This window comes from Prionailurus bengalensis, chromosome E4 (genome assembly GCF_016509475.1).
Source record: "Prionailurus bengalensis isolate Pbe53 chromosome E4, Fcat_Pben_1.1_paternal_pri, whole genome shotgun sequence".
NCBI classification, from domain to species: Eukaryota; Metazoa; Chordata; class Mammalia; order Carnivora; family Felidae; genus Prionailurus; species Prionailurus bengalensis.
In genome coordinates, this window is record NC_057360.1 from 30,693,067 (window position 1) to 30,708,746 (window position 15,680).

A 15,680-nucleotide genomic window follows, 5' to 3' on the forward strand; every position below is an offset into this window, starting at 1 on the left:
CACCAAAAACATGGACTTGGGGGTCCAAGCGACCTGGGAATGGTTTCCAGCTTGCCATTCTTCAGCTGTGAAACATACTGACTCTTGCCCTGCCTCCACTTCCTTCCTCCTCAATGTCAGAATGGGGACAATAGCCCCTACCTCGGAGAGGAGGTATGAGGATTGAAGGAGGGGGCCAAGGAGGATAATGAAAATACCTGCCTCATGGGAAACCTCAGCATAGCAAACCTCCCTGGGAGGCTGTGATAGTGTTGAATGACCAAGTGCTGTACAGGGTTCTTGTCCCAGAAGCTTCCACAGCAACAATAGCGTCGGAGGACGGTTTGGAGGTCGGTCCACCAATTTCACACCCAGAGGTAAATAACATGTTACAGGCCACGTGACCAACAAAGGTTTGGACGCAGTCGAAAACAGTGATAAATGGGCCAACCTGGCCCAACTGATGGATTATTAAATAAACACTCAAACCACAGCTTTTCTCTGCCAGCAGGCATAGAAGACTATGAGGAGGGATTGTAAGTGAAGGGGTTGGGAGTCGAGGGCCACGGAAAACTCCCTGACCTTTGGGTCAAGATCAGATTCTGACTAATCAAGGAGGGCTTCCAGGAGGAGGTTCTGGGGCTTCCAGCAGCTTTAACGAGGCTCAGTTGCACTCCTTTTTTTTCATCACCATCTCAACAGCCAACACTTCTCAGTGCAAAGGGCTAGAAGATGGGCTCTGACCCCACGGTTGGGTGAGTGGAGTCATCGCCCCAGATCTTTCACGATCCGACGCCTGGTCCCTTTAAGGCATCGAAACTTAGTGAACGTTCTACGGGAGCCTCGCGGCCTCCGCGAGGCGCGCTGACGTCACCCTTCGGGGAAACGGCTGACGTCACCGCGTCCTCGGCGAGTGGGGGCGGGGCCGTGACTCACCCGGGCCGCGCCCCCCGCCCGCGGCGGAGCGCACGTGAGCGCGCGCCGCGCCGGTTTCTAAGTTTAGCTCGGCGGTTTCGGTGGGGTCGGGCGAGGTAAAAGCGGCCGAGGGGACTAGGTGGGCTGGGGGGGGCGGCTCTCTCCGTCCCTGCTCGCCCCGCCGGAGGGCCTCCTGGAAGCCGAGGGTCCGGCCGGAGGGTGGAGCGCGGGCGCCCCCGCGGCGCAGCGCTCCGAGGGTCTTCCGCGTGCAAGCCCGGCCCCCCGCTCGCCCAGCCTCCGAGCAGGCGCTCAGTGAACGAGCCCCCGTTTCCGTCTGTTCGGCGACTCGGGACTTCCCGGAGAGTCCAGGGTTCTGGAAAGTTCTCCCAGGGTGCGGTGTGGGCTGAGGTCCGAACAGGCGCGGGGCCCGAGCCGTCGGGGCCCAGTTCTCAGTGGCCTTGTGGGGCCATCGCTCAGCGTTTCCGAACTCGGGGGGGTGGGGAGGGCATGGCCGGCGTCACCATCAGCGTTTGTTGGGGGGGGGGGGCTTCCCGGGACACCCCCTTCCGAATTCGGCTTGGCGGTGGGAGGGACTGTGCCCTACGTGGTGTGAGGGGCTGTGGCCGTCCTAGGGTCAGCCCAGCCACAGGGGCCTGAAGGTCACCGGATGAGGAGCCAGAGCTGATGCCACAAAACCGCAGGCTCCCGTCCAGAGGAGCCGGGGGGCATGAGCCAGGGGCGTACCAAGGTGACCTTCAGGAAACATTAAATCCTCGTTTTAAAGAAAGTAGCCCCAGACACCTTGGGAAACCGACACTCCCCTGGTTCTCGTGGGGGGGAGGGAAAAGTCGTGGAAAGATGCTCTGTCAGCGTAAAGTGAACTGCGATTTTGACTTTGCAGAGCGGTGGGCCACGTCACAGTGACCTGCATTCCGTTGTTGGTGTGGCATCCTCGGGTTTCACAGGGTTTGTCTCCGTAGGCAGCTTCTAAAACAATGTTCATGAAGCTTTTGACCTGGTTAGATGGAGTGTCAGATACTACTGAAGTGTTAAATATAATGGCCAACTGAGAAAGTCATGCGATAAATGGAACGTTTTCTAACGGGTGGGCCGTTAAAAATTCATTATTTCAAGTTTTCGAAGGCCATTACCTTGAGTTTTTCGTATGTTCTTGTCTTAGAAATTGTGGAATCCAGGTAACTTTGTTGATGATGAGACCTGAATGAATGACAGAAACCCCTAACTCCAAACGTGTAAAGGTGGAGATTTTCAGATATACGTGTGGAAACTGCAAGTGTTGAGGGCTTTATTCCCCTTCCGTGTCCATCTTAACACAGCTGAAAAAGGGCGGACAGTGTGGGATCTAACAGATCCATCCAGAAGTAGGCTTACTGTTTTGTATTGTTCATATAGCCGCAGAAGACTCTTTGTCCTAATATTGTACAGTTGCTACAACATTTTCCTTAATGTAATGCTTGTTTGGGGAGGGACTTAAGGGGAGCAGGTGTGAATGATGATGAATCACGTTCTCAAACTGAGCTAATTTCCCTTTGTGTAGGCTATTGTTCTGTGTATATGTAATGTGTAGGGACCTTAACATAAAAGTTCTCACATTCAGAAATTAAGATTTTCAGTCCGGAAATTGAGTTTTTGCTTTTAAAAAGACTTACCCTTGGAACAGGCCACCTGCATCCTGTAGGCGGCCTGTTTGCATTTCTGTAAAGTCTTCCCTGCCCCCAAGATGTACCTGCTCTTTTTGAACTACCACATCTGTTACTTATTGTTTGCTATATTGTGATTGTTTGCTTAAGTGTTTGTTTCTCCCACTAGACTAAGCTCTTGGGTCTACGGGCTGGCGCCTTTGTATCTTTGGCATCTAGAGCACTGTTAACGTATTTTCGGAGTATTTTGTTTCATTGAATAAATGTGGGTTTCCCAAAGGAGATTGCACATTTTGTGAAGGGAGTTGTTTTGTTTTGTGCTTTTTTTTTTTTTTAATAGTTGAGGGGATTGAGCTGCAAACATATATAGTTGCTGTAGGAACACAGTTTCCTTCTTTTCTAAGCCCACCCTAACTCAACCCCCCCCCCCCACTCCCACCACTCCCATCACCCATGAGAAAGGAGCCAAAGAAAATAAACCCTAAATTATGTTGGGATCTAAGTGATGGGTGTACCTTTAGATTGGGGATTGTAGAACTTTGTCCTGCTCTCGGGCCATAACTGTAATCCACACACTTGACATTAGTTAGTTCCTTGTCACAGGGGAGTTGACTAGTCTTCATTTAAAAAAAATTTTTTTAGGAATTTCAGAATCTCTCTTCTTCTGTGGATAGTTAAGACTGGTTGCTAAATGGGAGTGTCTTACATTGAAATAGATTTATTTCTGTGCAATGATAACTTCGTGCCTACCCTGACAGATCATGACCTGGGCCGAAGTCTGCCACTTAACCAGCTGAGCCACCCAGGCTCCCCAGAAGGGCTACATTTTAATATCCATTGTTTAATTAAGTCAAGAAAGAGTAATGTGTATGTGGAAGATTTTTAACAAGGTTTTAATTAGGGTTTTAGAAAGTGGTTCAGCTAAATTTTCCCACACAAGGAGTTACACAAGTGTGATGAAAGGCAGAAAGTAACTTTCATGAAAACAGAAGAAAGAAAGCTAGAAGAAAAGACCAAGGGACACTTTGCTATTGGCTACATTCAGTTTTGACAATTCCTACTTCTTTTCACACCACCCTCCTCACCATTTTTAGGCACTGTTTGAACTGGATTTTTTTTTCTCAAAATAGAGCTTTCTATAATAATAATCGTAATCATAATCATAATAATAGAAATAACTTCCATTTGTTGAGCACTATGTGCCCTGTGCTCGATGCTTTATGGAATTATTTCAGTTAATCTCTGTGTGTGCATGTGTGTGTGTGTGTGTGTGTGTGTGTGTGTAATCTCAGAGATCTATTATAAAGAATTGGCTAACATGAGTACAAAGGTTGGCGAGTCCAAAGATCTGCAGGGTGACTTGGCAAGATGGAAACCCAGCAGAGCCAGTGATAATGGTTCCATTCCAGGTCAAAGGCAGGAAAAAGCTGATGTTCCAACGCCTTCAGGAAGGAAGAATTCCCTCTTACTGGGGAGAGGGTCAGCCTTTTTGTTTTTCTCAGGCCTTCAACTGACTGTATGAGGCCCACCAATGTTATGGAGGGCAACTACTTTACTTAGTCTACCAATGTAAATATTAATGTCATCCAAAAACACTCTCGCAGAAGCACCCAGAATAATGTTCGACCAAACATCTGACCACCCTGTGGCCCAATTTAATAAATTTGTTAACCATCATCCAGATCTATTTGATTTCCAAAGCTCATGCTCTTAATGTTAGTCACAATGTCTTCCTCCTACTCTAAGATTCACAAAGTAGCTTTAACCCTGGGCCTGCCTTCCCCTCCTCATCTGGAAGGAATGTCTGTCACAGTTCATTCCACTCACACGTGATGAACACACCTAATTAGGGCAGGTGTTTAAATGCCAGTAACCAAGCTCAGGATCCCCTTCCCCAGTAGCACATACAACATACAAGAAGGCCATTCCAGCTTTCTAATTATATTCCAAGCTTTCTGATTTTGTATTCACTTAACACTTTGAACTGATTCCTTCCACACAAGCACATCCTACCTGATTCCTTGTTCAGTTCCCTTCATGTCCTCTTTGAAGGGCACCAAGCCAGTGAGCCCATGACCTTCCCTTCTCTCTACTGACCAAACTTGCTATTGCTTACTCTTGACTCATTCCTGCTCTCATTGTCACTGTCATCTTAATTTTTTTTTTTTTTTTTTTTTACCTAGTTGGCGCTATTCTGTTACATCCTAGGGCACCTTCTGTAGATATCATAGATGTCCTAATAACCACTTCGTTCTTCATTTTTTCACGAACAGCCTCAGAGCATTTGTTCTTAGCAACTTAGTTGTCCTTTAAAATCCAGAACGTGGCCATTCTCAGCGAAGTAATACTTTGAATTTTTATTCGTTTTTTTTGTTACATATTATTAAAGTTAAAAACATTAGAGAACACTAGAGATGGACAAAATCAGATTTTATTGATAGTCAAAAGATATGGTTGAGGCTGTCTAGCTTTTAAAACCAAAAATGTTGGGGCGCCTGGGTGGCTCAGTCGGTTAAGTGTCCGACTTCACCTGGGTCACGATCTCGCGGTCCGTGAGTTCGAGCCCCGTGTCGGGCTCTGGGCTGATGGCTCAGAGCCTGCAGCCTGCTTCCGATTCTGTGTCTCCCTCTTTCCTTGCCCTCCCACCATTCATGCTCTGTCTCTCTCTGTCTCAAAAATAAATAAATGTTAAAAAAAATTTATTTTTAAAAATAAAACCAAAAATGTTGAGATGGTATTGGGAGAGGACAGTTGTTAACAGATGTTACAGATACTAAGTTATCACTGAAGATATTTTTCATTCTTCTAGAAGTTAATTTACCAAGTACAATTCACATAAAGGGCATTTTTATTACAGCCGCAAATTAAAAGACACTTGCCTTCCATATTAGGAAAAAATCAAGTGCATATTTTTTGGTTGATAAATGACATCTGCCACAATTATATGCATTGAATCAAAATGAAAAACTTCTGTTACACAGTACGTTTATTCCAGGGTTTGCAGGGCTGGGAATTACGTTAGTCCTCTTAATTTAAACTGACTTGGATTATCTGATAGAATAAAAACAGAGTATTAAAGTAGGGATCCTAAAAATCTAAGTTGAGAAGTTTGATTTGTAATTTGGTACTGTTTTTACAAGCTACATTCCAAAGATAGGCAAGTGACTTTGGTCTGTAAAACAATTATGAGGCTGGGTCTTTTGTAAATGATTTCTTGGGTGCATTTTCATCTATTGAAACCTTAATAAAGAGGAGACATCACTTAATTACCCCATCCTGTGTTTTTAATATGTTGTTGTCTTTCTAAACCCAGGTTTGTTGAAAACAATCCTGTCTTTGCCTTTGCATTTTTTTAGAAGCTGAGCTACAATTAGTTTTAGGACACAGTAGAATCTATCAAGTAATAAAGCTAGCTGGTGATTCTTTGTGCTTAACAAAGAATCTATTAGATGTAGAATTTCTAGCATATTCAGTAAGCATCATGTACGGTGATATTCTGGAAGTTTAAATCATTGAAATTTTAACAGGCTGAGATTATTTTGAGATTTTAAAAATATATATTGTCTTAGTGACATTATGGTTATGATAAAGGTTTCGTAATCCAAATCCTTAAAAAAAACTCGTAACATTTTTCTTATATCCTATTTTTTTTTAATTTTTTTTCAACGTTTTTTATTTATTTTTGGGACAGAGAGAGACAGAGCATGAACGGGGGAGGGGCAGAGAGAGAGGGAGACACAGAATCGGAAGCAGGCTCCAGGCTCCGAGCCATCAGCCCAGAGCCCCACGCGGGGCTCGAACTCACGGACCGCGAGATCATGACCTGGCTGAAGTCGGATGCTTAACCGACTGCGCCACCCAGGCGCCCCTCTTATATCCTATTTTAAATGTTGATATTATATTGATTAATATCCAATTAGATTATTAGTGTTATAAATACAAAAAATTACTAGATTGGCTTCACTCCTGTAAATAAGATTTGTTTTATACCTAAATTGTAAACTATATTTTAAATTTTATTTTATTTTTAGCTGGGTAGTTAAGGTTTCATGCTTGTTTTTTTAAATCAGGTTTGCTGAGGTAATTTACATGCAGTAAAATTCATTCTCTTCGGTGTAAAATTCTATGAATTCTGACACACACAGCTATATAAGTATTTCCACAATCAAGAGAGAACATTTCTACCACCCCAGAAAGTTCACTTGTGCCCCTTTTAGTTAATCTCTTATCCTGACAATGAAATTTTAAATAAAATTAATGAAATAAGACATTTAAAAACATGCCTGATACATTAGCCTTGGACCATTGTTGTAAACTAGATTATAACTTTAGTGGGAAAGCAAATGTAATTGAAACCTCAGTTTTTTAATATATTACTCAAAAGTTATTGGGTAGAAGTGTTAAAACGAAGTGAAAGATTGATTTAAAATTTTTTTTTAATGTTTATTTATTTTTGAGAGAGAGAGAGACAGAGTGTGAGCAGGGGAGGGGCAGAGAGAGAGGGAGACACAGAATCCGAAGCAGGCTCCAGGCTCTAGGCTCTGAGATGTCAGCACAGAGCCCAATACAGGGCTCAAACCTATGAACTGTGAGATCATGACCTGAGCTGAAGTTGGATGCTCAACCAACTGAGCCACCCAGGCGCCTCTGATTTTATTGTTTTTTTCCATCTTCATGATGTATGTTTACCTTTCTTCGCCGTATGTCCATCTCAAATATCTTGGTATAACTAAGTCCTTAAAGCATTTTCTTTTGCTAGCTTGTATTTTCGTCTTTTCAGTGAATATTAAAAATAGAATACTCTTCCTGTCCTTCTGAAATAAGTAAGTTAAGGGCAAGGACTATGTCATCTTCATTGTTGATTGCCATCTCTTCCATACAGAAGAAGCCTAATATTGTTGAATGAAAGAACTTTTAAGCTGTTTCAAGCTGAGCAGAGAAGGGATTGGAGAATGACTTGGATTTTCTCAAATAAACATTGAGAGTATTGGTAATGCTAGGTTAAAACTTAAAAGTCAGTTAAAAACCTAGGTTTTAGAGTTGGATCTAAATTTCTTTCATCCTTTTTTTAAATTTTTTTAAAGAATTTTTTTATGTTTACTTAGTTTTGAGAGAGAGAGAGAGAGAGACAAACTGTGAGTGGGGGAGGGGCAGAGAGAGAGGGAGACAGAATCCAAAGCAGGGTCCAGGCTCCTAGCTGTCAGCAGAGAGCCTGACAGGGGGCTCAAACCCACGAACTGTGAGATCATGACCCGAGCCAAAGTCAGATGCTTAACTGACTAAGCCACCCAGGCACCCCTTTTTAATTTTTTAATGTTTATTTATTTTTGAGAGACAGAGACAGCATGAGTGGGGGAGGGTCAGAGAGAGAGAGAGAGAGACCCAGAATATGAGGCAGGCTCCAGGCTCTGAGTTGTTAACACCAAACCCAACGCGGGGCTCAAACCCATGAACTGTGAGATCATGACCTGAGCCGAAGTGGGACGCTCAACCGACGGAGCCACCCAGGTGCCCCTCTTTCATCCTTTTTTTAATTGAAGTATAGTTGACATCCAATGTTACATTAGTTTCATCTCTGCAACTCACTAGTGAGTTAACAATTCTATACACTATCCTATGCTCACCACCATAACTGTAGTTACCATCTGTCACCACATAACGTTATAACAACATTATTGACTGCATTCCCTATGCTGTACTTTTCATCCCCTTGACTTACTTATTTTATAACTGGAAATGTTTATCTCTTAATTTCCTTCATTTATTTTGCCTTCCCCCTCCTCAACACCCGCCGCTGTGGCAACCACCTGTTTTTTTCTCTGTATGTAGGAGTCTGTTTCTAGGGTTTTTTTGTTTGTTTTTCTGCCTGCTTGCTTGTTCATTTATTTTGGTTTTTAGATACCACATACAAGTGCAATCATACGGATTTGTCTTTCTCTGTCTTATTTCATTTAGCATAATACCCTCTAGTTCTATCTATGTTATCGCAATTGTCAAGATCTCATTCTTTTTTATACCTGAGTAATATTTCTGTGTGTGTGTGTGCACATGTATGTGCGTATGTATACATACAACATCTTCTTTATCCATTCATCTATCAGTAAGAATTTAGGTTGCTTCCATAACTTGGCTATTATAAATAATGCTGTAATAAACATAGGGATGCACATATCTTTTCAACTTAGTAGTTTCATTTTCTTTGGGTAAATATCTAGTAGAATTACTGAATTTTATGGTATTTCTGTTTTTATTTTTTTGAGGAATCTTCATACTGTTTTCCATAGTGGTTGAAACAATTTACATTCTCACCAGTAGTGCATGAGGGTTCCCTTTTCTCCACATCCTTGCCAACACTTGTTATTTCTTGTCCTTTTGATATTAGCTATTCTGACAGGCATAAGGTGGTGTCTCATTGTGGTTTTGATTTGAATTTCCCTGATTCTTAGTGATGCTGGGCATCTTTTCATGTGGACCTACATTTGAATACCGACCTTATCATTTATTTAGCTGTAAAACTTCAGGCAAATAAATTTCTATAAGCATCCGTTTGCCTACCTATAAGATCACAGTAAAAAAAGTAAAATGCATGTCCTATCAGAGCTGCTATCAGGAGGATTTCAGATTAAAGCACTTGGCAGTGTCTTGCTCATAGCCCAATTCTTTTGAGTTGAAATCTTAAAGAACGTATTTTAAATCCCAGAACACTGCTATCTAAGACAGAGGAGAGAATTCGGTTTTAGAACGAAGATGTAGGTGGCTGGATCTGACCTGTGGGCTCAAGAGGAATAATTACTCTCCCAACTTGTGTTTCCGTTAATTACACATTTTGATTTGGTGGATTTTTCTCAGAGAAAAGAAATAAGAGTGGCAATGGGGAAGAGAAAGGAAACAAGATGGGGAAATCGACAAGGGGAGAGATACCGACTGAAATAATGATGAATGAAAGAACAAACAGAGCATGGCACCAAAAACAGAGTTAGTAATATTATCCCATATAAGCTAGCTTGGTTCGTGGCATCTGTACTAAAAAAGAGAAAGGAGTAAGGAAGTTATATAAGCAACGGAAAAAATAGCTATCTAAATATTTCGAAAAAAATACAGCGAGAACCCCAAAGTTTCCTCTTATGCAGTGTTAATTTGTGTATATTATATGTTAATGTTCAGGAAACAGTGGTTCAGTTATTTGCTCTGATTTCCTAAAGTTGTTAAATAATTTGATCAATGCAATGGTATTAGAGCAGCTACATTATGAACATTATGAAACAGAATACTACTTTTTTTTATCCCCAAAGAGCACAGAAAAAAAAAAGACTTTTCTGTGCTCAAAGTGTCAAGGGTGAGGGTAGAATAAAGACGATTTCAAATAAGCAAGATCTCAAAAAAAAAAAAACCACCTTCTCATTTGCCTCTGTCTCAGGAAGCTGAGGGGGTGCTCTGTCAAAATGAGGGAAGAAACCAAGAGGAAGGCGTGAGATGCTGGAACCAGGGATTCCAACTAGTGTCGCAAAGGAATAAAGGTAACTTTCTGAAATATTCCTAATATGGAAGATTGAAATAAAGAATTGAAGGAGTACAGGTGAAAGAAAAAATTAGTTAAGAAATTAGGAGCTAAGAAGTAAGAGGAAGAAGAACACATACTCTGAACCTGTGCAGTTTCAAGAACGGGATAACAAATCTGGCCCTTAAGTCTCCTAGCATCCAAAGCAAAAGGGAAAATATACCCACTTGCAAGTTGCCTAATGTCCTTACGATAAAAACAAAGTGGTTGTTTCCTGAAAGACCTATTGTGGATCTTATAAAAAGGATCCTTTGCTCTTAATTGTATCCCCACATGTGTTTCATGTGACTGTTTCTTACAGTGTACCTTATGGCCCCAAAGCATTAGTAAGTAAACGCAATTCTGTAAGGACTAAATAGTGCTCTCCAAGGTAGACCAAGGGCTTGTGATTGGTCAGGATATTATTATTTATTATTTATTTATTTTTATTTTAGAGAGAGAGGGAGGGGCAGAGTGAGGGAGAGAGAGAGTCTTAAAGACACTCCGTGCTCAGTGCAGAGCCCAGTGTGGGACTCTATCCCATGACCCTGGGATCATGACAGCCAAAATCAAGAGTCTGATGGTCAACTGACTGAGCCACCTAGGCCCCCCGTGGATATTATTAATTGACATCCCATTAAACTTCATGGGAGGCTAGAAGGAGGTTGGTAGGTTAGTCTGTTATCCTAAACAATTTAGCTCTTTCCCCACACTAGCCCCGTTGAAGCAAAACAAGTTATCTTTGTTTAAAAAACTTTTTTAATGCTTATTTATTTTTGAGAGAGAGACAGAGCCTGAGTGGGGGAGGAGCACAGAGAGGGGGAGACACAGTCTGAAGCAGGCTCCAGGCTCTGAGCTCTCAGCACAGAGCCCAGCATGGGGCTCAAACCCACAAACTACAAGATCATGACTTGAGCCGAAGTCAGATGCTTAACCTTGACTGAGCCACCTAGGCATCCCCAAAACAAGTTCTTCTAACTGCACTTGTCCTCATTAAAAGGCAGTTTTGTGGCATGTTCATTTGGGGTCTTGTGCCCTACCCCAAATGGCTCATCAGAGTATGCTTTCCTGTCTTAGTTTCTTTTTTTTTTAAGTTTATTTTTATTATTTTGTGACAGAGAGGGTGAGAGAGATAATCCCAAGCATGCTCCACACAGCACACAGCCTGATGTGGGGCTCGAACCCACGCACCCTGAGATCATGACCTGAGCCAAAATCAAGATCAGATGCTTAACCAACTGAGCCACCCAGGGGTCCTTACTTAATTTCTGAGAGAATTTTGATGAATGCAGTTTTTCTCTAATGCATTACATTTCCAATAATGTTTTAGTACCTTTAGGCTGGATTTTCTGGCTCTTCCATTAATCTAGCTCTGAATATAGTCTAGACAGAAAACTTTCTGATTGCCCTGTTCCTTCAACAGGTAGCATTCGGGATACCGTGCCCCTCAAGCAGTCTTTCATAAGCACTTATTTCCTATAACCAAGCTTATATTAGTAATTAAGATGGTATTTAGTTAGAATCTATAAAGTTTGGACAACTAACTAGAATTTTCAGTTGTGTCACATATTCCCCTAACCACTAATGAGAATTTGCTGTGCCACCTGTACAGTCACCGGTTTTGAAAAATTCAGCCCCTATGCTTTCATCTGATATATTTTCCATGAATAAGAATTATTCATGGAAAATCAAGTATAATTTGTATAACTCATTGAGTGTTTGCCATTATTTAACCTATAGTTCACTGGTTATTGAACAAGCATTTATAAGTATATATATATTTTTTTAAATTTTTTTTCAACATTTATTTATTTTTGGGACAGAGAGAGACAGAGCATGAACAGGGGAGGGGCAGAGAGAGAGGGAGACACAGAATCGGAGACAGGCTCCAGGCTCTGAGCCATCAGCCCAGAGCCTGACGCGGGGCTCGAACTCACGGGCCGCGAGATCGTGACCTGGCTGAAGTCAGACGCTTAACCGACTGCGCCACCCAGGCGCCCCTATAAGTATATTTTTAAAATAGCTTTTGAACTAACCTTTAGGTAGATAAACATTTTTTGCTATTAATCTCTTTTGTGTCTAGCAGAATATGTTTATTTACACAAAAATGACTAAATCTCTCTGATATCCTAAAACTTGAAACCTTAAAAGTTGACGTCTATTTGTGCAGTATTATTATCTGCTCTTCTCTGGGAAGTTTATTATATTTCAAAATAATAAACTACACTCCTGCCACTTACAGGTCAGTTATTACTATGGTAGAATTTCTGTTGTCTCTAAGAGAGTCTAAAATGCTTGAAATTGAAGACTAGAAAATGCTGTGGTAGCTCAGTAGAATCCATGGTGACATTTTTATTCTGACCTGAAGTAAATTACCATGTAGTAACGATTCAGTGAAATAATATTTCTTCCCAAATCAACATTTGTCATTGCTACAAAAATATATCTAACTGTTTCTTTTATTTTTTATGACTGTTGTTAATTTCTGGCTCTTTTTAAAATGAGAAAAATACTTTTCTCAAACTTGATATGATTTATAAACAACGATCTCTGAAATACTGAATGATGTATTTGTATAAATACAACTGTCATAAATTTAGAAATCAGTTTTGTAAGTGAGAAAATACCACAGATGTCAAAGAGGGGTTTTTTTGTCTGTCAAAATTTTTTTTTCCAAATTTAGGCAAATTATTTTGACTTTAGAAAAATCTGTACAAGAATTTTCAGGAGTGATGTTAACAAGATGGCAAAATAGGAAGCCCTGGATCCTGCTTCTCTCACAAACACACCAATTCAGCAACAATTCATGAACAAATTCACATTATGTAAAATCCAGAAACTAATTGAAAGGCTCTTGCACCCTAAGTGAATATGAAATCAGACTCAGCAAAGCCAGTAGGGAGATTCAGGATCCCTTTTCCCAGAGTCCCTGTTCCCAGCACAGTGCTATATAATCAGGAAGAGAACCCCTAATTCCCCGTTTCTCCTACGGATGGAGAGATTGGTTTGTGCATTCAGCACCCCAGCATTTCCCAGGGGCCTCCCAGAGGACTGGTTTCTATCTTTTAAGTCTTAGAACTCTAATGGGCTAGCAGAATCTAGCCACCTGAGAGAGAATGGAAATAGCAGCTTGGGCTGATAGATGTTATGGATCTTCCCTCCTTCTAAGCATGGAGTGAACAGATGTCAGTCTTGGAGCCCTGATGGGTCTGGTGCTGTCTAGCCACCTCAGGGAGAAAGGAGACTGCGGTTTGGACTGATAGATGCAACTGTGTCGCCACCCCTGGCTCAGCACAGAGTGAGCAAATGAAACCCATGCTTCCTACTTCTCTCTGTAGAGAGAAAGAACTGATAGAGTCCCCCAAACCTTTGGCAGGGCTGACAGTGGGAGTCTTCTCTTGTATGAGGTCAGTCCATGCACACAGGTGCAGGTGCCTGCTTTGTCCAATGTACAGACACCAACACAGACAAGGAAAATGAAGAATCAGGCAAAGGTGTTCCAAACAAGGAAGCAATATTAATTTCTAGAAACTGACCCTAATGAAATGGAATTATAGGATTTACCTGACAGAGACTTCAAAATAACTGTCATAGATGCTTACTGAGATCAAGAGAAAAGTGCATGAACAAAGTGGGAATTTCAACAAAGATGTAGAAAATATTAAAAAGTACCAAACAGAAATCATGGAGCTGCAGAACACAATTGCTGAACTGAAAAATTCACTAGAAGGGTTTAACAGCAGACTAAATCAAGCAGAAGAAAGAGTGTGTGAACTCGAGAACAAATCATTGGAAGTAATTCAGTCAAAAGAGCAAAATGAAAAAGAATGAAAGAGAGTGAAGAAAAGTTAAGGGATTTATGAGGCATCATCAAACAGAGTAATATATGTATAATGAAAGTCCCAGAGGGGAAGAGAGGGAGAAAGGACCAGAAAGCTTATTCAAAGAAATAATGTCTGAACAAACCTGGGGGAGGAAATGAACATCCAGATCAAGAAGCCCCCAACACACTAACTAAGGTGACCACAAAGAAATCCACACTGAGACACAATCAAATTGTCAAAGGTCAAAGACAAAGAATTTTGAAAGCAACAAGATAAAAGCAGCTTGGTGTGTACAAGAGAACCCCCCATAAGACTATCAGTGAAGTTTTCAACAGCAACCTGCAGACCTGAAGGAAGTGGAATGACATATTCAAAGTGCTGCAAGGAAAAAAAATCCAACCAAGAATACTGTACTCAGCAAAATTATCCATCATAAAATATGGAGAAATAGACTTTCCCAAACAGATGAAAGCTCAGAGTTCATCACCATTAGACCTGCCTTACAAGACAAGACATGCTAAGGAGAATTCTTCATGTTGAAATGAAAGGGTGCTAAATAACAACATAATAGCATAAGAAAACATGAAACTGTGGTAAAGGTAAATACATAGACAAATACAGGATACTGTATTACTGTAATAGTGTATTACCGTAATAGTCAATTTTAATTCTAGTATAAAAGCTAAAAGAGAAAAGTATGAAAAATAAATATAACTAAAAAATATGTTAAAAGGTATACAATATGAATGCATGTAAATTGTGACAATAATAACATAAAGTGTTGGAGGAGAAGTTGAAGTATAGAGTTTTTATACATAACCAAACTTAAGTTTATCAGCTTAAAACAGACTGTTACGGGGGTACCTGGCTGCTCAGTTGGAAAAGCATGCAATTCCTGATCTTGAGGTCACAAGTTTGAGCCTCATATTAGGTATAGAGATTACTTAAAAATAAAATCTTAAAGAAATAGACTTATAACTATAAAATAGTTTATGTACGCTCCAAGGTTGACACACACACACACACACACACACACACACACACACACACACAATTCCTACAGCAGTTACACAAAAGAAAAAGAAAAAAGAATTAAGGCATACCAATGCAATATGTATTGCCACCTACAAAGGAAAACAGAGGAAAAATAGACAAAAGAAGTAAAAGAGTAATAGAAAACAACTAACAAAATGGCAATAATAAAGTCTTCCCTATCAATGATTAAATGCAGATGGATTGAATTCCCCATCAAAAGGCATAGAGTGGCTGAATGGATTTAAAAAAAAAAGAGTATATGTTGGGTCTACAAGAAACTCACTTCAGATTTAAGGACACACATAGGCTGAAAGTAGAGAGAAGAAAAAGACATTCCATGTAAATGATAAAAGTGAAGGGGTAGCTATACATATGTTAGAAAAAATAGACTTTAAATTTTAAAAATGTCGTGAGACGACATCATTAATGATTGAAGGATCAAGCACTAGAAAGAACAGTTATATATGTGCCCAATATCAGAGCACATAAATATATAAAACAAACATTGACAGAAGTGAAGAGACAAATAAATCACAATACAGTAAAATAGGATTCTTTGATATCCTACTTTCAATAATGGATAGACCATCCAGATAGAAAGTTAATAAGGAAACAGAGGACTTAAACAACACTACTGACCAAATGGACCTAACAGACATATACAGAATATTCCACCCAAAGCAGCATACACCTGCTCATGTGCATGCATGTTCTTCTTCAATGTAGATC

The 15,680-nt window shown here is 40.7% G+C and overlaps 1 long non-coding RNA gene across 4 annotated transcripts in view; it reads left to right on the forward strand.

Moving 5' to 3' along the window:
- Nucleotides 1-900: 900 nt before the first annotated feature.
- Nucleotides 901-15,680, forward strand: part of LOC122476529 — a 93,080-nt gene continuing 78,300 nt past the window's right edge. For all 4 annotated transcript variants that reach the window (XR_006295521.1, XR_006295520.1, XR_006295522.1 and 1 more), the window contains exons 1-2: nt 901-1,010; nt 9,973-10,072. This is a non-coding gene — a long non-coding RNA (uncharacterized LOC122476529). The remainder of the gene's footprint in view (nt 1,011-9,972; nt 10,073-15,680) is intronic.